The following is a 21,335-nucleotide window of genomic DNA, read 5'->3' as shown; positions in this document are numbered from 1 at the left end:
CATTCACTAGGAAGAACTGAAAGTGGAGCTTGAATGTTTTCTTTAGATAAATAGTATTAGTGCTGATATGCAGTGTGGCCCTCCATCATTGGAAATGACACAACTATTGGGGATTACATAGTTACTGTTGTTTCAACATATTTCATGTCTAAATGACTACTGTGGTTGGTAATTACCGGTCTTAATCCTGAGCCAGGGAACAAATGCTCAGATTTATCTGCGAAGGAATGTTTTGAGATTTTAATGTTCCAAACCTTCCAGATTCACCAGAACTCTTATACATGGTAGCAACTTGCAGGGCTAAGAGTCTCTCACTAGTATGAGGCCTAAATTACATTAATTTGGAATTCAAAATTTGTTGATTGAAATGATTTCTATCACCCACTCCTAAAGACGACTTTGAATATCCATAATATTATCATTGTAGCCTTGATTTTGTAACAAAGTTTCCATAATTGAAGCCATGCCTTGATTGGAGGCTTCTTCACATCTCTCTTTGATTCCTTTATAAAAAGGAAGCATCCTCATAATTGACTGGGAAAGATACATGTTGTTGTTTTGTCCTGTGTGTAGTCCCAAACTTGAATTGTCCTATCGCATAATGAGGGTTCATTGTTTGATTCATGGATTTTTCCTTGAGATTTGGATCAATACCACCATTTCCAGAATTTGGAATCTTTAGCCTTTTCATTTATTGTCTATCAAAATCAATCTGCACAGTTGTCATTGGTGACATCCTGCTAAAATAAATATATTGATGGTGAGGAGAATCAAATGGTTAAGAGACTTGGCTCTCAACAAGATCATCACTATGTTTTAGGGTAGGTGGACATGTAGCACAAACATTTAATTTCAACTAGGAATCTTTCCCAGATGTGGAAATGCTTTTCTCTTACTTATGAGCACAAATAATTGAATTAAAAAGCGAAGAACGAAATGTAGTTGGGCTTGAATGAATTTATGACAATAAATTTTTTCTTTGATCTTTCCCTTCAGACGGTAATATAGACAACTAAGGACTTGCTCCAAATGTATAAAGTTTCAATGTGGTTTTTTCTACGGTTAGACCCATAACTAAGGTTTGAGGATTAGGACTCACACTCAATTCAATTCTACTAGAAGCCATCTGCTGAAATGAACATTCTTGTTTTGACAACACTCCCATAGAGGGTTGCTTCTAATAATTAATTATAGATTGTATAATGATTAGCCCATGAACTAAAGCTATTGGCTTTCCTACCATGTCAAATTTCATATAACTATCGAAACATGACATATAGGGATTTAAATTATTTCCAAGTATGCCAATTGATGGTCAAAATGAGTCAAAACTATTTGGAAATACCCTATTAGCTCCCATCGACATCCTTTTCAGATTTTCCAAAGTAGTGTTGAGGGAATTAACTAGCTTTGAAAACTCAACTATTTGAGGCCTTCTAGAAGGTCCTAGTAGATGATGTGCATATTTTTAATGGGAAAATTCTAGTTCCTGATCAAAACTCCTTGAGGCATATAATTTTTATTTACATGGATAAATTGATGGCTTCTTTGAATTCCATATTGAACATGTAAATCATTTTGATAATTAATTCGACTAAAAGGTCGATTTGAGATGGTGATGGAGCCTTGTGTCTTTGTTTCCATTTCTATAGTAGAATTTAAGGAAGAAATTGTACCAATGTCATTAAATGGCAACTTAGTATTATTTTCCCTACAACAACTACATCTTCTGAGCCTTGAAGTTGATGAGTGGTGATCATGTTACGCTCCATGTTGGCCTGTCTGTGGGTAGCTGCACATGGAAATGTTGATTGAGAAATTGATATGAGCTGTCTAGTGGTATTTGAGCGTTGAATTTATTAAAACTAAATTAAAGGATGCATATCAGAGGTTGTGAGTTATGGAGGTTTTTCTAACTTTACAAAATTCTATTTTACATAGGTTGGGGATAATCTAGAGGGAACACTTAATGACATTATTGAGGTGGTCACTTGTAATATTTTTACTTCATATATGCTAGATTAGATAGTTTCATAAAAAAAGGTGGTGTTAACTGACATTCATAGAGGATTGAGGTAGAGGCAAAGGCTAAAAAAGGAAAAGGGTGATACTAATGATGAGGATCCCAATATAAGCAATCATAGAACATTGTTTATCAATTAAGGTAGTAGGATGAGAAAAAAGTTGTAGAAATTGACTACGAATCATGATATGATGTAAAGAAAGGCCAAGTCGGTTGAAATAAATTCCTTCAAAATAAATTCAAAAATATCTCCTAGAGTTTTCAAGGACAATCAAATATTCAGGACTAGTTGTTAGCATTATACAACATATATCCAAATTGAGATGATAACAAATATTGAGGTTCTACTTCAGGTAGTACAAGCTACATGGGTGATATTTACAACAATCATGAATCAAATGTGGGGAATGTTCAATCCAAGTTTATAGTCAGCCTATCAATTTTCTCAACCAAACTCAACAATGACACATATTCATGGATATTATTCATAGATTGCTTCCCTTTGTTTCTCTATTTCTTGGAGAAATCCCATCTTCATTGAGTTATTCATAGATAAATCATATGTGAATCTATTTTAAAACTTAAATTCACATTTCAAAAATTTTACAAGTTGGACATTTACTTCCAATTAGATTTCACAAATATTATATAAGATAATAGCTTTAAAAAATTTTCATATAAACTAGTAATTTGTAGTTTGTCCCAAATTTCAAAGAAATGAATAAATATCGGTGTATTTCCTCTTTGAGATGTAACACATCTCAAATTTTATATAGGTGGACTCTTAATAGAGTATTATAAGTGAACTCTTAATAGAATAAAAAATACATAAATTAAAATACATAAGAAGGAATCAAGGTAGCAAGTGGATTTCCAATAAATCCATAATTAATGTCTATATATGAACCCATCTATCATTTACATTTTTTGATGGTAGTGATATTGAGGAAATTCCATGAATAAGATACCTTATTGTATTTACTATATATTAAATCATCACTGATGCATTTTCCTTATTTTAAAAAATAATTTCTTTGATACAAAAAAAACTAATATTTGGGCAAAACATTAACATTCTTCACATTTTGCAAATGCAGTTTTTCTCTTTCTTATCCTGTGAAGATCCTTTGATAATTTTCATCATGAAAATAACATAAATTTTGATAAGAGGTCCAAGGAACGTTAATATCATGCAAGGTATTATGATGAAGAGGAATAATTCCATTATTTGCATGATCTGCATCATTTATCAAGAAATATCTTTTATTCAAGCATAAAATTTAATACTCTTTTCCTAATGTGTTTCACTCATCATCCACTTTGGAAATCTTAAAGGGAATCATTGAATTTCTTTCCATTATAATCATTCCCAATTTAGAAATTTTTTTGAATATGTGTCTTGATGTTCAATTCATGTAGGTGTAAGGATTCTATTTGTGGTATCCCTAAGGGAAGAAGAAAAATAACAAAGTAAATCTTTTATGATAGGGTAAAATTACAAGTTGAGATATAAAAGTTGCAAAAGTTTACTTAATATGAAAATTAGTCCTACCATGATTAAAATTCATGTAGGTGAAAGGATTGCATTTATGATATCCCATGGGGAAGAAGAAAAAATAACAAAGTGAATAAAATGTGACAAAATTATGGTAGTCTAATATAGAAGGTTGAGAAAAAAATTTGAAAAAGGTTGTAGAAAGTTGAATATAGATTAGTGGATGATGGAAAGTGAGCCCTGGTTCAATGAAGCAAATAATAAATTTCTTTAGTTGATATTGTATAACAATATTTTTAAGGAGAATCAAATATTCAACATTGGTTACAAGAATTAGATAAAATATCTCCAAATAGAGATAGTAACAAATATTTAGGTTCTACTTTAAGTAGTAGAATTAGTAGAATCTACATGATTGATATCTACAACGATCATGCATATGGTTTGGTGAATGTTCAAGAAAAACCTATGGTTGGCCTATCAAATTTATCCACAACCAAACTTAGCAATGACACGTATATGTGGGTTTGTTCATAGATAGTTTCCATTTTCTTCTTGGAGAAACCCCATCATTATTGAGCTATTCATATATTAATTCAACCGGCAAATTTATTTTAAAACTTTCATAATAAGGGTGTCTATAGGTCAACGTTACATTAAAACTCTATGCTTGTATGTTTGGAGATTGTGAAAGCCCAATTTCCTTGGTAATTTAATATTAACCTTCCTATTGTGCACCATTGATTCCATCAACAATCCGATCTTCAATATTATCCAAGGTATTATGATGAAGAGGAACAATTCCATTAGTTGCATGATGTGCATCATTTATCAAGAAATATATTTTATTTAAGCATAAAATTTAGCACTCTTTTGCTAATGTGTTTCATTCATCGACCACGTCGGAAATGATAAGCAGAACCATTGAATTTCTTTTGATGATAATCATGTCAAATTTATAATTTTTTTGGAGATGTGTCTTGATGTTCTTAAATTCATGTGGGTGTAAGGATTGTATTTATGATATCCCTCAGGGAAGAAGAAAAATAACAAAGTAAATCTATTATGGTAGGGTAATACCACAAGTTGAGATATAAAGTTGCAAAAGTGTAGTTAATATGAAAAGTAGTCCTACCATGATTAAAATTCATGTAGGTGCACGATTTCATTTATGATATTGCACAAGGAAGAAGAAAAATAACAAAGTGAATATAATGTAACAAAATTATGGTAGTGTAATATAGAAGTTTGAGAAAAAAATTTGAAAAATTTGTAAAACGTTCACCATAGATTATGGGATGATGGAAAGTGAGGCCTCATTGGATGAAGCAAATAATAAATTTCTTAAGATAAAATTGTATAACCATATTTTAAAGGAGAATCAAATATTCAACACTTGCTACTAGAAATAGATAAAATATATGCAAATTGAGATAATAGAAAATATTTAGGTTCTACTTTAAGTAGTAGAATTAGTAGAATCTACATGAATGATATTTACAATGATCATGCATATGGTTTGGGGAATGTTCAAGCAAAACCTATGGTTAGCTTATCAACTTTATCCACAACCAGACTTGGCAATGACACATATTTGTGGGTATTATTCATAGATAGTTTCCCTTTGTTTCTAGGAGAAATCCAATCGTTATTGAGTTATTCATATATTAATTCAACCAGTAAATTTATTTTAAAACTTTCACAAGCAGGGCATCTATAAGCCCACATTCCATTGAAAATATATGTTTGTATGTTTGGATATTGTGAAATCCTTGTTGGCTCATATGGGCCTGACCCAGGTTTGGAAGAATTATTTAGCCAAACAAATCCTGTAGCTACCGGCCCTTTTGGCGACAGCCCGCGGAGTGCGGACTGAGGTCTCACCAGAGGTAGCAGGGGAGGATACCGGATCCAGGTTTCCACACCCCTAGGATGTCTTGATGTTGTCTGGAGGTTTCACACACCATTCTGTGGCATCGCGCCACTCTACTCCGCGCAGATCTAGTCCCAGAATACTCCTTGATACTTATTAATGTGCTATTTATAGATTCAACCTACTTTCGATGGTCTTCAAGCAAAAATTTAACAAAATTAACCAGTTCATGCACTTAGAATAGATACAGATTCACATATATTCATAACATGAGCATACGTGCATAGATCAAAAAATTATATTAACCATGCATTAACCAAAACCGTGATAGTTCAGATTTAACATAGAATTTCATAATCAACTTATCTTTATTCACTTTCTTCACTAATACATCCAGATTCGTCCTCTGCACCCAGTTGTAGGGGTCCATGCACACAATTGTGGACTCTTCGAGGCCTCTATGCACACAGCTGCAGAGCCTCTATCTACTACCTAAAACCCTCGACTCAGACTTACAAACGCTTCAAAACTTCTCCTCAACAACCCATTACATCATAGACCCAAGATTACATACAAAAAGGTACCTTTTATCCATAGAGCCTTGCTCTATTTATACATTTCCATGGACCGCAATCCATGGGCGACCGACTCAACTTACATTTCTTTACATTATTTTTAGGCAGACTACCCTTTGAATCAACTTATTATAAATCCTTCTATGTGCATCCCACAGAGTATTTACCCTATCTTTACCCAAACTTTCGGGCTTCGTGCCCCATGACCATTGCGCGGGGCTTCCGCTACCCAACAGTCCCCCCAAAAAATCATCGTGACTCATCTTGAGTCACTCGCTGGTGCGGTGAGATGCCTGCCTTGGCTTTGTGGTTCACCTCCCTTTGAGTGATAGTCGTCATCTTGCTGCTCCTTGGTTGTTTCCTCCAATGCTTCGTTCGACTTCGGCTTCATTGTTTCTACCAATTCTTGCGACCGATAATGCTCATTCTACTTTGCTCGGTTAACATAGAACAACCCTTCATAGGATTTTAGCTGGAGCAGGGAAGCTGCATACAGGACTTCCTTGTACCACTGCAGCCACTTCCTACCTTCGTATGTGCTCTTCGCACTGTCTGTTGTAGCTTGTGTTGCAATTTTGCAAGACCTTTATTGATATCCATGTGATCCCAATCCTCAAGGTATATCAGGGATGAGATATTAACTACATTTCTACAAGTGGTCTCCGTCTGTCCATCCTTTCTCTTTTCTGCTGTAGCTTTCCTGCCTTCCCCCGGGTGAGGCGGTAGTATCTATACCAATTCTGCTTCGTGTCTCTCATTTTCCAGTACATCCCCTACTCTTGATGCTAAACTCTGCGTGGCACCCGCAGCTGTCAACACCATGTTCCTTAGTGAGTCCTGCCATTCCATTGGCCAAATCACCACCCTCAGGCTTAATCCTTGTGCACAGATAATGAAAAGTTCAATCTCAGTAACCAACTTACATTCTCCAGAAGTGTAGGTTGCCCAGTAGATGCCCCTCTATGATTTATAAGCAGTTCAAATTTCAAATCCACTCGCTCCTACCTGTTCTGGCGTCCTCGTGTTAAACCTGTGGTAGCTCATTCCATATCTAGCTTGTACCCCTTCTCTTAATTGCCCACCACCCGCTCCCTTTTGCCATAATGAAGAAATCTTGTTATGAATAGTGATAGTAATGGTCACCTCTCCTCTTAGCAATGCATTCACACACTCATTTTTGCGCAACTGTGACCATTGTGATTGGCCAAATTTACATGTATCCTGGAAATCGCGCCTCTTTCCTCTAGACTACTTTATCGTCCTGCGTTCTCTCTCAACTGGTTAGAGAGCTGAGACTATTCCTCGGGTGGTTAGTCAGGCGATTGGCCCACCCATGTAGAGCTTCAGGCGACTGCCATTCAATCTTCCCAGGAAGGGTTCTCCATTGAGTTTGGCAAGCTGAACCGCACCCCCATTGGTAACTTCTTTGATGACATAGGGTCCCAACCAATGAATTTGGAGTTTTCCAGGGAATTTCTCGAACTTGTTGTCATATAGTAATACCAGATCATTTTCCTTGAAGGTGCGCACCTTGATATAGTGATCATGCCATCCTCTCTCTCACTGTTTATGTACTTGCTGATGGAATCCAGCCAAAAACCATTCCTCCTCTACTTCCTCTAGCTGTGTGAGCCATTCCTCCAAAGCCCTGCGGTTTTCCATACCTGTTATTTCCACTATCCGTAGACTAGGCATGATGTATTCCATAGGAATAATGTCCTCCTTGCCATAGACTAACCGAAAAGGTTTCTAGCCCATCAGCTTCTTGCACATGGTTCGGTATGCCCATAGCACAGCGGGGATGCATGTCCCAGTCATTTTGCTGCCCGTTACAGGATTTGGACACTGCAGTCTCCATGATTTTGTTGAATGCTTCATCAGTCCCATTTGCTTGTAGGTGGTATGGCATACTCTGTTGGTGATATATCTGGAGTTCCTTAGTGAGTCCGCTAATTGTTTCATTCATAAAATGCATTCCCTGATCGCTCATGACAATTTTGGGACATCCAAACCTTGTCAGTATGTTCTCGAACAAAAAATTCATAGTTGTCATAGCCGTGTAGTCCTTAACCGCCTATGCCTCTGCCCATTGAGTCAAATATTCTGTCATGGTGATGACATAGTGCATGCTTGTCTTCGCGATAGGTCCTACCAAGTCGATTGCCCACTTCTCGAATGGTTTTAGTGTCATCAGTGGCTGGAGTGGCATTTCATCTCTTCGCGATGGTTTCTCGGTCCGTTGACAGACATCACAAGCTCAACAATATGCTTTCGAATCCTCATGTAGGGTTAGCCACCATAGTCTTGTGCGAAGAATCTTCTATGTGGTAGCGCGACCTGCAAAATGTCCTCTTGCCACCTCGCCATGTGATTCAGCTAATATTTTTCTACGCTCAAATTCAGGCACATATCTGTGTAAGATTTCGCTGTTGCCCATTTTGTGAAGATGCCCTGCTATCACAGTAAATTCTGCTACACGTATCACCAATTCCTTCTTTTGTTGAATAGAATATCCCTGTAGTGCGGTTCCTATAGTTAAGAAATGGATTATATCCTCAAAGTGGCCATCCACAACTCGCATTACATATAGTTGTGCATTCGGGAGTCCTTCCTCTAAATTTATGGGCTCTTCGTTGGTCTCAATTTGGGACAGGTGATCCGGACCTACGTTTAGATGTCTCAGCTTTACGACAACCTCAATGTCATATTCCTAGAATAACAACAACCACCTGCAAATTCGCCCCCCAACAAAGGCTTATTCACTAGGCATTTTAGTGGAGAGTGATCAATATACATCTTAATGTGTTAGCCAAGTAGATAATGGTGATATTCTTGAAGCGTGTATACCATCGCCAATCCCTTTCGCTCAGTAGTGGAGTAATTCTTCTCAGCTTTTGGCAATTGGTGACTTGCGAACACAATCAGTTGATCTATTCCCTCTGGTCCTTCTTGAGTGAGTACCTCACCCAACTTGATATACGACGCATCCACATGCACGTGAAATTTGATGTCCCATTTTGGAAAGACCAATATAGGGGCAGATGCCATATTTTCCTTAAGCGTTTCTAGACTGTTGTTGCATTCCTCATTCCAAAAATAAGTAGCATCCTTCTTTAGCAACTGTTCCATTGGAGCCATGATCTGGGCATCACTTTTGATGAACTTCTGATAGTAACCCGTGTGTCCCAGTGTGGCACATAGTTGCTTGACACTTCACAGTACTTGTAGATTGAGTATGACAACGATCTTTTCAGATCCACCATCAGGCCTTGCTTACAAACCACATGGCCAAGCAAGTTCCTAAAGGGGAGGAGGAAAGTACACTTCTTTAGGTTCAGTGCAATCTGGTGTCTTCGGCAAGTATCCAACATTACCGTAAGCTCGGTATGTGTTTTCTAACCAGTCCAAAGACGGGCTAGTCATCAAGATAGACCTATAAGAACTTGTGTATAAATTCCTTGAATGCAGCTACCACAATGCGTGAGAATATCGTCGGCACATTCTTTAGTCCAAAGGGCATCATTGTATACTAAAAACAACCCCATTCGATAGAAAACATTGTTTTACTCCTATCCTTTGGCACGATCTTGATCTGGTGGTATCCTAAGAACCCATCTTTGAAGGAGTAGGCTTCCTGCCCACCCGAATTTTCCAGTACCTCCTCTATAAAGGGTGCTGGAAATGGATCGTTAACATAAGCATCATTAAGCTTCCTGAGATCCACACAGATGCGAATCTCGCTTTTCTGTTTCTTCTCCTGCATGAGCATAGGACTTACCCAATTAGACTCCTTGACTGGTTTAATGATTCCTTCTACCAACATATTGTCCAATTCTTCGCGGACCTTTGCTTTGTATTTTGGATTCAATTGGTAGGGTCGCTGCTTAACTGGCTTCGCGTCTGGCTTCAACATTATCTTCATCACTCCCAGGTCTCCTAGGATCCGTTTTAGCTCTGTGATTTTTGTTGGGAATAATTCTCGATATTCGCGAAGCAACTCAGCAACCTTTTCCATCGTGGCGTCATCCCAATAGTCCCCAAGTGTTGCATACTTGAGCTCTTCTTTTCTTATGATATTTACTTGTTTCGTTTTCAACGATGCCGTGATATCTGCATCTTTGATTTCGGGTCCACGCACCTCACGGCTCCCCTCAGATTCTGGAATATTGATGTTTAGGGGGTCGTCCTCATCATCTTCTACCTAGACATCATAGCATTTGAGGTCCTGGCTCAGCTGTCACGACTAGTCAGGTTGCACGGTTTCTTCTAGTTCCAATAGCATTTTAAAAATGGCAGCCTTCACCAGCTATAATGTGTCATCCATAGTATCCATCCATTGATCTTCAAATAGGAATGTCGACAAAAACCCTTCGCGAAAGATATCCCACTCACCTGTGCCATGTCGGAGCTCTGCTTCAGTATACCAGCTTCTGGGAATGACGTCCAGGGTGTGATAAAATAAGTGCACCCATTTTGGTTGAGGTTCCTCTCCATAGGCTTTGATCCATCTGGTAAGGTGCATGCGCGGGTCATCACGTCCATCGTATTTCTCTGTTATTCATAGTTCTGGCTTCCCAAATCTTATCTTCATCATGCACCCGTAGCCACGCCAATTTTCGAAAGTCCCTTCATGTGTGCCCCACCATCACGTAGGTGTCGTGCACAATGCCCATCTCAACACATCAGACTGTTAGTGCTCTGGTACCGCGATTTCAAATTTGGTAAGAAATTCATCTATTATTTTCAACCAATCATACATCGGCAGTTCACGATCCTGGGCCCTCACGCAGTACAAAGATTTAGTCACCATATTACAGTGTAGCATGGTTACTCCATTCAACCTATTGTGCCATCGCTCATCTTCTTCATCTGAATCAGTGGTGTAGGACTCTACATAGCCCCGTGATATTATTCTATCCTTCGTTGACTTGACCCATTCTTTCCTTTATGCAGAAATATTGTAGATACAATCTAATTTATCGTTTCTTTCTTCGTCGCGCATAGGTTCAATGTAGCACAGTCCTTCAGCCGGATCTAGCGGAACAATTATGCAGAGTGACTTCATTTCAAATATCATTGTCTGCTTCTTTAAATTAATAACCCCATTCATGTCAGTGGCCCAATCTATTCCTAACAATCTAGGATAAGGCGTACTTTCATCGAAGATTTCAATTACTTCAAAGTCTTTTTTGGTGCTCGTGCTTTCCATATCTACCATAATTCCCTGCAACCTTCCCATGGGAAAGATCTTCTATTGGTTCGCCATCTGTAATTGAATAGGAGATCATTGTAGTGTAGGCCTACCCATGCGCTCCCAAGTTTGTTTAGGCAGTGCATTTGCATCTAAGCTGAAATCCAAAATAATCTGATCCATCTCATAGTCACCAATTTGTGTCGTTAATCGCATCTCTCGCCTCGTCTATGTTGCGTGTTTTCCTATTTTGCGGACCATGCTAGGTTCCCGCATCCCCGCACACCTATTTATTAATTCTTGCAAACTTGCAACCACCCTATTTCCGCGCAACAATTTTATGCATGTCTCTAAAAAGGTAGCTATCATCGACGGATCCCTATCCTGCTCAGGTTTATCCCTACTTCCTAGAGTAGAGACCTCTGCGAAGCTCTCCCTAGCTTCCAGATACGTCTCCTTTCCAATCCTTGCATCTTCCTTACTTAAATTCCTTTTACCCTCTCGTGTGGCCATGCCACTTCTTAGGACCATGTTTACCTGGGGGTCTTCGTCGCAGGGTTCAGACCTCATCATCTGCACATTCTGAGTCTTCATAGGTTGCGCTGCCCTTTTTTCACGAATTTGTGCTATCAATGTGGGGAAATCTATCAGCTCAAAATCGAATTGCTCACAGTATGTGCATGATATTCTAGTTGGGTTGGTACAATACTGCACGTAATGTCGTGGTCCTCTGCAGTTGTAATAGAATAGCGTTCCGTGACCCCTTCCTAGCCCCATTCATCCTCGTCCTCATCCACGTCCCTGGAACTCACCGCGCTCTATCGCCACAGCTGGATCTTGAACTTGTACTTTAGTCTACACTCTATAGGCAGGTGACTGGTCCATCAATAGTTGATAACTACAATAGTCTCGTTCTTTGTGGCTCACCAATCTGCAAAAGTTTCAAAACAGCTGCTGGGGGGCAGGTTTTCTCATTGTTAACGGGAAAAGTGTCTATTCAGAACGACCCTATCCCACTAAGGTGTGACAGTGACCTTAGAAAAAAACAGAGAAAACTACTTTTGTATTCTTCTTTATGAACTATAAACAAAGAGAAATAGGATGAACCAACCTATGTCCAGGGAAAAATTTAAGAACCCCCCCTAAATTTATAAATATAATAAATGGGCGAATCTCCATGGTATATAGGAAAAATGGAAGGCGATTTTATCAATAATATAATATGTATATATAATTTTTTGGCGAATCTCTCACCAGGCATGGCGAATATTTTACTCAATTATAAAATCTTGTAAGATCTTGGCGAGTCTTTCACTAAATAATAAAACTTTGTAAAGTCCTAGTGAATCTTAGCATAGGCTACATGCTAGTTTAATTCCCCCATTTAAATATACTACATTCCAGGTGAATACCATGGGTCAATACCATGTTCCATTTTGGTGAATACCATGGGTCAATACCATGTGCCATTTTGGTGAATACCATGGGTCAATACCATGTGCCATTTTTATTTTTATTAATTCTAATATTAGGGTTAATAATGGTTTTTTGCATGGTATTAATAACAATCTAGTCCATGGTATTTGTCCCATAGTATTTTGGCCATAGGTTTCACCTAAATATAACCCATTTTTTGAGTGTTCGTAAATATAAGGTGACTTATGGAGTAAATATAAAAAAATGTTTTATTTGTTTACCATACCTCTTGTTTATTTATATTTTTATTAATTTACCATACCTCTTTTACAAATATGGTATTTGGCCCATAGGATTCACTTAAATAAAACCTTTTTCTTGAGCCTTCATAAATATAACGAGGGTTTTGGACTAAATATAAAAAGAGGTTTTATTTATTTACGATACGTATAGTTTATTTATATTTTTATTTATTTACCATACCTTTTAAGTAAGTATAAAAAGACGTTTTATTTATTTACCATACCTCCACTTTACTTATATTTTTATTTGTTTACACCCTTACATGTATATAAGGGGACTTATGGAGTAAATATAAAAAATGTTTTATTTATTTACCATACCTCTCATTTATTTATATTTTTATTAATTTACCATACCTGTTTTATAAATATGGTATTTGTCCCATAGGATTCACTTAAATAAAACCTATTCTTGAAAATGGGCGAATGGATTTACTTAAATAAAACCTATTCTTGAAAATGGGTGAATGGAAGGTTGTAAGTCCTAATTTCAAGGGCTAAATTTACCTTTTTTACCCTCTCCCTTAAAATAAGGTGCGCTATTTGAGGTGATTTGTAAAAATGTACTATGATACAAAATAATCGCCCACTAAAAATTTAAAACCCCTTAATTTCGCCAAAGGGCGAACATTCGCCCCTAAAATTATCCTTGCCTGTGTCTTGCGCCAGTCCTTTCATCCAATCTCTCTCCTCTTTGACAGCTTCCAGCTACCTGCTCCCTGACTTGCCCAGCTTCACCAAGTACCTGCAAGATCACAGAAGAAGGAAACTATACAAAGACTGGGTTTATATTCATAAAAAGCTTAGGATCAGATTTAAGCTAAACATACAAATGTAACAAACATCAATGATACACAAGCATGTAGGAGAAACTCAAATAGTTTTATTGATATAACAAGAAGATCCAGGAGGAGCTACAACCGATGATTCTTGATCCAGCATCAACCTCCCAGCAAAGAAGCCCCTCTTCATCTCCAACAAAGCATAAATCACCCAATACTCTGATATCTATCTCAAAACCAACAACAATTCTCTGCAATGTACAAAATTCCAGCCTCTGGATCTCTGGGATGAGGGATCCATATATAGATGTATGCAAGGAGTATGAGTCAGCTTATGATTTGACTAGTGTCTTCTCTCTGTCACTTCTTGCTTCCACTTGGAGACTGAGAGCCTCTTACTCATCCTTGGTCGAATTCAGTGAGGCAAGTGTCATTGGAGAAGATTCTGGAAGCTTCCATTGTCTCTCCATCTCGTGGAATGACTCTGCCACTTGTCATTTCCCGCTCAACGCACCCTGGTAGTGCATTTAGGTGCGTTGCAACGCACCTAGCTAGTGGACTTGGGTGCTATGCAACGCACTTGGCTAGTGGAGCAGCTGAAATGATCCTGATTTGATTGATTCTATGTATGTGTCTATTTAAAAACCCCTTTTCCTTGTTGTAATTCCGCCTTAGTTGTATAAAAGAAACTGTAGATTTTTTTGTGTGTTTGTTACGTCATTTACAGTTTCCCATTGCAAAAGTAGAATAGTCATACTGTCGTCCTTTGGTTCAGATCTGTCGCAAGTGTCGATTTTGATCATAGGAGAAAGTTTATTTGCTGTTGACAGTTGATTATGCTTTTACTTTTGCCTTTGGTTTGAATTTGTGACTTTCTAGTGTCGAAACGAGTATTTATTTCAAAATCATAAAGTGTCGTAATCGTCTCTACCTTTTGATTTCGAAAAGAAGCTTGTTTGTGTTTGTCACTTGAGAGCAAATTCAGATTTGTACAACAACTTTATTTTTAGGCATCAATATTAAGAAAGTGAAAAACAAAACACATGCATGTGCATTTTCATATTGGCAGTCTGTTTGGCTTGATTTAGGAAAAGTGCATTTACAGTGTGCTCTTTGCTCTTTGCGAAAAGATTGTGTCTTTCTTTTCCCTTGTAGCTAGGATTTTCATTGTTGAAAAGAGATAAAAGTTTGTTTATCATCTTTAGATTGCATTTTAGGAATTACGTCTACATCTCGTGGTGATCCCAAAAGGCAAACTTTATAAGAAAGATCAACTTAAAATAAATCCAATGAACTTAACAACGCTTTGTAACTTAACGCACAACATTTAGAGGTCTAGGCTAGAGACGTATTCCGGCGTCGTAAAGCCTAGTAACTGTTGTCCTCACTGATGGTTGGGTGATTCCTCCACTTTGAGATGATAAGTGCAAGTACGGACTTGTGCTCCCATGTACCGTCGAGTATATATTGGGAGACCCCTATAGGCTTAAAACATTTTATCCATAGGAAGCCGTGTCGGCCGCCCTACTGATCGCAATGCACTGAACATAGCATTCAGGAAGATTGACTGACGTACCGTAAAAAGTATTCTGCAGTTTTGCGATTGGTTTGGTACTCCCTCTACGTAGACCTCCAGAGCAGTCCCTTTCGTTCCTTTTCAGACTCCTTAACAGAAAAGGTCCATCTGAGCACTTGTCACTTCAGGCTCATTAAAAATCGAAGGAGACTAGAGTCATCTTTTGTTTTTTCTCGACTCTTAAAAACTGAAAAAACAAGTTGTGTCAAAGCGTGTTAAAATTTATTTTAAACGGAATATTCATAGCCTTTTCCTACGTTGATCTTGGGTTGAGAAAATGGAGCCTACCAACCAAGGAATTCCCCTTGGTGGAAATCCTAGTCCCTTCTCCTCTTGGGGAGGTGTTGGTGCACCCCATATGGCCACATTGTCGCTTCCAGGACTGACAATTGGCTTGCCAGTATGGCTCTTCTCAACCATTGTCGTTCAGAACACCACCATTCCTGAACAATTGAATCAACAATTAGACGAGTCCAGAGTTGCCCACCAGCCTTCTACTTCCTCTAATTCTTCCTCTCCTCCTTCCTCTTCGCTTGATGGAACTGGTAAAGCTAAAAGCCAAGTTCCTAAGGAGAAGAAGGAAAAGAAGAAGAAAGAGAAAAAGAAGAAGGAGCCAAAGGCGAATGGGGGAAAACGAGTGTCGTCTAACGAACATCCACACACAGCACCGACCAGGCCTAAATCGCCATGCGTCATTTGCAAAGGAGACCAGTTTCACAGAGATTGTCCTTGCATCCCCCGGATACTAAGGGACTGGTCTCCTCAATTGCACAATCCGGTGTCATCAACCTCTAGTGATCATGTTGAAAACACACCGTCAACTAGTGAAAGTGAAGCCCCAGGACAAAAAGGGAAAGCTAGATTTCCTTGTAAATTGTGCGAAGGCAACCATGCCCTCCACCGTTGTCCCTTCTTAGATGAAGCTAAAAGAGTTTTGGATGATCGTCCGGTTTCACCATTACGACTTCCTCCTGGATATAAAAAGCTCTTGCCGAGTCCATCACTAGTTGAGAATCCAGCTGGCCCGCTCAGGTGGTCGGCTGAAGTGCCTATCATTGAAGATAAATCAACTGAATCCATACCAGACGAAAGTCAAAAGGTCGAGGCGGTAGTTGACCCGGTCTTGTCTTCAGATGTTTTATCTTCAGATGATATAGTCACTGAAGAGAACAAGGATGACACCGTCCAAATTCTCTTCATCAACACAGACTCTGACGAACATGGGGGCAATCTACCCATTCCTTTATCGCAGGAAGGAAGTTTATCATAGCCATACCCGGCCGTCTACTCGGTCCCACCTCCAAGCAACCTAGTTGTCTCCTTCGACTGGAATCAACTAGGAAGACCCCGCCTACCAACAAATGTACCATTCCGAATTATCGTTCAAATATATAGAATGGTCATGGCTGGTACCATTATAGATGAGGGGGCTTCTGTGAGTATCCTTTCCTCTATTGCTTGGAAAGTGCTTGGTTCGCCATCGCTTTTGCCTGAGATGAGAAATCTGACAGGCTTTGATAACGGAACCAGTCGACCTTTAGGGATCCTTCCCGATGTGCCCATAACATTGAGAAGGAAGACAGTTCGCATGAATGTCATGGTAGTTCAAGGACCCTTGGATTATAACCTACTCCTTGGACGAGACTATATTTATTGCATGGGAGCCATCGTCTCCTCACTCTTTAGAGTAATGTGTTTTCCGCACGCAGGAAGAGTGGTCAAGCTCGTGGACCAGCTTTCATTTCCCGGATCACGCATAGCAAATAGTCATATACCATCCCTAAATGGTCTCTTCACATAAGAAATGTCTCAATCCCCAGTCCGTGCTCCTGATGAGCTCGAGTAATTTGGAGGGATATGACTGAAACCCAGGGGGCATGCGTCCTGGTCTGCTTCGGCAGGAAAACTTCGGGTATAGGGTAGGTTTCCATGGGAGAATATGACTAGTCTGTACCCCGTCCGTCGGTGGAAGAGGGGTTATTCTAGAATAAGATTCTCTTGTCAAAGTTATGTGAGTTGGCGGACGTCGTCGCTCACCCTTGTTTATCTCGGTAGACATCGCCGAAGAAGTGTTTTGTTTACGCCGTAAATAGAACAATCTTTGGGTAACCTGTAAGAGGTAGGCCTCTCCTGATAGAACAAATGTTTTGTCTGCAAATTGAGGGGTAACCTTGAAACCATATTTTATACCTGGGGGCATGCAAACCTTTTTGAGTGCAAGCAAAGAGCGATTATTTATTTGTTTTTTGGATTAGTCGTTTCCTAACTTGCATAAAGAAAGGATGTGGGGCAAAACTCTAAAAATTGCCATTTTTATATGAGACATTCTTATCATATGACTGGATTAATCAAGCAGTTTTAGCACATAGTTCAAGCTCGTTAAAAAATAAACATAAGACATGAGCAAATGTTTCCACCCCCATTTAAGCTCGTTAAAAAATGAACTATTCCCCGGTAAATAACCACCGTGAATGAAGCGTTTCAGCCATTAAAGCCTTGGTCGTGTTTGCACCTTCACCTCCACTTTTTCATTGGCCGATCATTCACCTCCATTTGATTGTTTACCCATTTTGAGGAACAGTTGCGAAGAGTGATTTCACTAGCCATCCTTGTGACACTGCCGTGATTTGAGGACTTGTACTATTTGAGACTCTCTAAAAATCAAAAGGACCGAGTTATCTTTGTCGTTAGACTCGTTAAAAAGATTAACAGTGACAAACTTGTCTTTAGACGAGAACGAGTTTCACTATCGCTAGGCTCGTTAAAACATAGCGATGGGTTTGCCCGAAGGGCAAATTATAGAACAAGCATATGTTATCCTCCTCAAGCTTGACAAAAATAAAGAGGTACTGGTCAACAATGACTGGGAAAAATTGGGAAGAAAACTCAAAGAATCTTTATTGGTGGAAGTTGCTCTTGAACATGACACTTCCACTCCGTGCCCGAGTGGGTTTGGGTTGTTTCATTCACTGGTCACATCACCATGGTCATGCCATACCATCCACATTTGGGGTAAATGCTACCAATCCATCACATAAGTGTCGCCGACATGTTCAAGAGAAGTCATCTAGAGAAGTCACCTGTGTACAAGTCGATCCATGTGAGAAATGTTTTGAAGTCGAACATGGAAATACATCGCTTGATTACCAGTTTTGTCTCTGATTTTTGCAGCCTGTGATCAGTGTATGTGTCTGTTTAAAAACCCCAGCAGAGTCGCCATTTTGTTAACGGGAAAAGTGTCTATTCAGAACGACCCTATCCCACTAAGGTGTGACAGTGACCTTAGAAACAAACAGAGAAAACTACTTTTGTATTCTTCTTTATGAACTATAAACAAAGAGAAATAGGATGAACCAACCTGTGTCTTGCGCTAGTCCTTTGATCCAATCTCTCTCCTCTTTGACAGCTTCCAGCTACCTGCTCCCTGACTTGCCTAGCTTCACCAAGTACCTGCAAGATCACAGAAGAAGGAAACTATACAAAGACATGGGTTTATATTCATAAAAAGCTTAGGATCAGATTTAAGTTAAACATACAATTGTAACAAACATCAATGATACACAAGCATGTAGGAGAAACTCAAATAGTTTTATTGATATAACAAGAAGATCCAGGAGGAGTTACAACCAATGATTCCTGATCGAGCATCAACCTCCCAGCAAAGAAGCCCCTCTTCACCTCCAACAAAGCATAAATCACCCAATACTCTGATATCTATCTCAAAACCAACAGAAATTCTCTGCAATGTACAAAATTCCAGCCTCTGGATCTCTGGGATGAGGGATCCATATATAGATGTATGAAAGGAGTATGAGTCAGCTTATGATTTGACTAGTGTCTTCTCTCTGTCAGTTCTTGCTTCCACTTGGAGACTGAGAGCCTCTTACTCATCCTTGGTCAAATTCAGTGAGGCAAGTGTCATTGGAGAAGATTCTGGAAGCTTCCATTGTCTCTCCACCTCGTGGAATGACTCTGCCACTTGTCATTTCCCGCTCAACGCACCCTGGTAGTGCATTTAGCTGCGTTGCAACGCACCTAGCTAGTGGACTTGGGTGTTGTGCAACGCACTTGGCTAGTGGAGCAGCTGAAATGATCCTGATTTAACTGATTCTGAGTAGTTTCTGGTGGAGAACTTCTGGGAGAAGCTGTAACTTGTTGACCTTGTTCCTTTAGGAGTTAGAACAACACTTTTAGGGACTTAGGAGCCCTTGGTTTATGGAAATTTCATGCTTAGAGCTGTAAGGCACAAAAATGTCTATAACACTCATGTTCTGTAATAGATGACAATTATTCATGGAATTCTTTCCTCCCTCCTGACATATCATGCACCACAATGTGGGTGCCGCACTTGGCCCTGCCTGTGCTTCTAGTCACAATGGTGTTGGCCCCCCCGCTACCACATAGTTTGTGAAAATGGGATAGTGATCTTTATCATGACCCTAGCTTCGACACTTTATACACCATACTTCCTCCCGGGCTCCTGGGCGAGGTGCCCGTTCTTTTTTTAACTATTGCATCTCTAAACACAAGCTTTGTACATGTGCATGGATTTGTTGAAATCCCAACACTGGATCTTGTATTGGGGTTTCATGCAATCTCATCACAGTTTCTAATGCTTCATCTTGGGTTAAGATCTTTTGCGGTGATAGCAATGTCCTCAGATGTGGTGTCAATGATGCCACAAACCACGCGCAATGTTGTGCATCTGTCAATGCCATGTTAGCCTTGTGAATTGTTCTTTTTAACCTCTCATCCAAATCCCATGAGGATTCACCCGGTAGCGTCGCTATTTCTTTGAACCCAATGAACCACTGTGTTTTTGACTTTGGTTGGTTATACTCTTTCTTTAGTTCGGTCTCGATATCCGCTGTCCCCACATTCGGGTTAGCACTTGAGTATTTTGTATATCATGTCAGCGCTCGGTCCTGCAGTGCACTAACTAAGGTAGCCTTTCTGATATTCTCATCCACAATTCTATGTGTGTTCTATACTGATGTTAACACGAACCAAAATTGTTCTGGATCTTTGCTTCCTGCTCCTTTGAAAAGCGATAGTTGGATCGCGCTCGTCATTGTCAACCTTGTCAATGTGCTCTGAATTGCTATTGCTCCTGGTCCCTTCGATCCTTCAATTCCTTCTCTATAGAGTCCCTGCGTTCCACATCAAACACCCCTTAGGCAGATCCTGGTCCCGACAATTGAACCATTTTTTAGCTTATATGGGCTTGACCCAGGTTTGGAAGAAATATTTAGCTAAACAAATCCTGCAGCTACCGGCCCTTTCGGCAACAGCCCTTAGAGCGCGGAGTGACATCTCATCCAAGGTAGAGCTTTTGTGCACCATTCCATGGCTTTGTGCCACTCTACTTCACGCAGATCTAGTCCTAGAATACTCCTTGATACTTATTAATGTGCTATTTATAGATTCAACCTACGTTTTATGGTGTTTAAGCAAACATTTAACAGAATTAACCAGTACACGCACTTAAAATAGATACAGATTCACATATATTCATGACATGAGCATACTTGCATAGATCAAACAATTATATTAACCATGCATTAACCAGATCCGCGATAGTTCAAATTTAACACAAAATTTTAGAATCAACTTATCTTTATTCACTTTCTTTACTAATACATCTAGATCCGTCCTGTGCACTCAGTTGTAGGGGTCTATGCACACAGTTGCAGACTCTTCCAGGCCTCTGCGCACATAGCTATAGAGCCTCTATCTACTACCCAAAACCTTTGACTCGAACTTACAAACGCTTCGAAACTTCTCCTCAACAACCCATTACATCAAAGATCCAAGATTACATACCAAAAGCTACCTTCTATCCATAGAGCCTTGCTCTATTTAAACATTTCCATGGACTGTGATCCATGGGTGGGCCAACTCAACATACATTTCTTTACATTATTTTTGGGCGAACTACCCTTTGACTCAACTTATTATAAATTGTGCTCCGCTCATCCCGTGGAATCTTTACACTATATTTACCCAAACTTTCGAGCTTCGTGCCCCATGACCTTAAGTAGGTCTTCCACTACCCAACAATTCCAATTTCCTTGGTAATTTAATATTAACCTACTTATTGTG

This window comes from Pinus tabuliformis, chromosome 9 (assembly GCF_031772625.1).
Source record: "Pinus tabuliformis cultivar Carrire ecotype Pingquan chromosome 9, CPIR1, whole genome shotgun sequence".
NCBI classification, from domain to species: Eukaryota; Viridiplantae; Streptophyta; class Pinopsida; order Pinales; family Pinaceae; genus Pinus; species Pinus tabuliformis.
Note: the sequence above shows the minus strand (reverse complement) of the source record.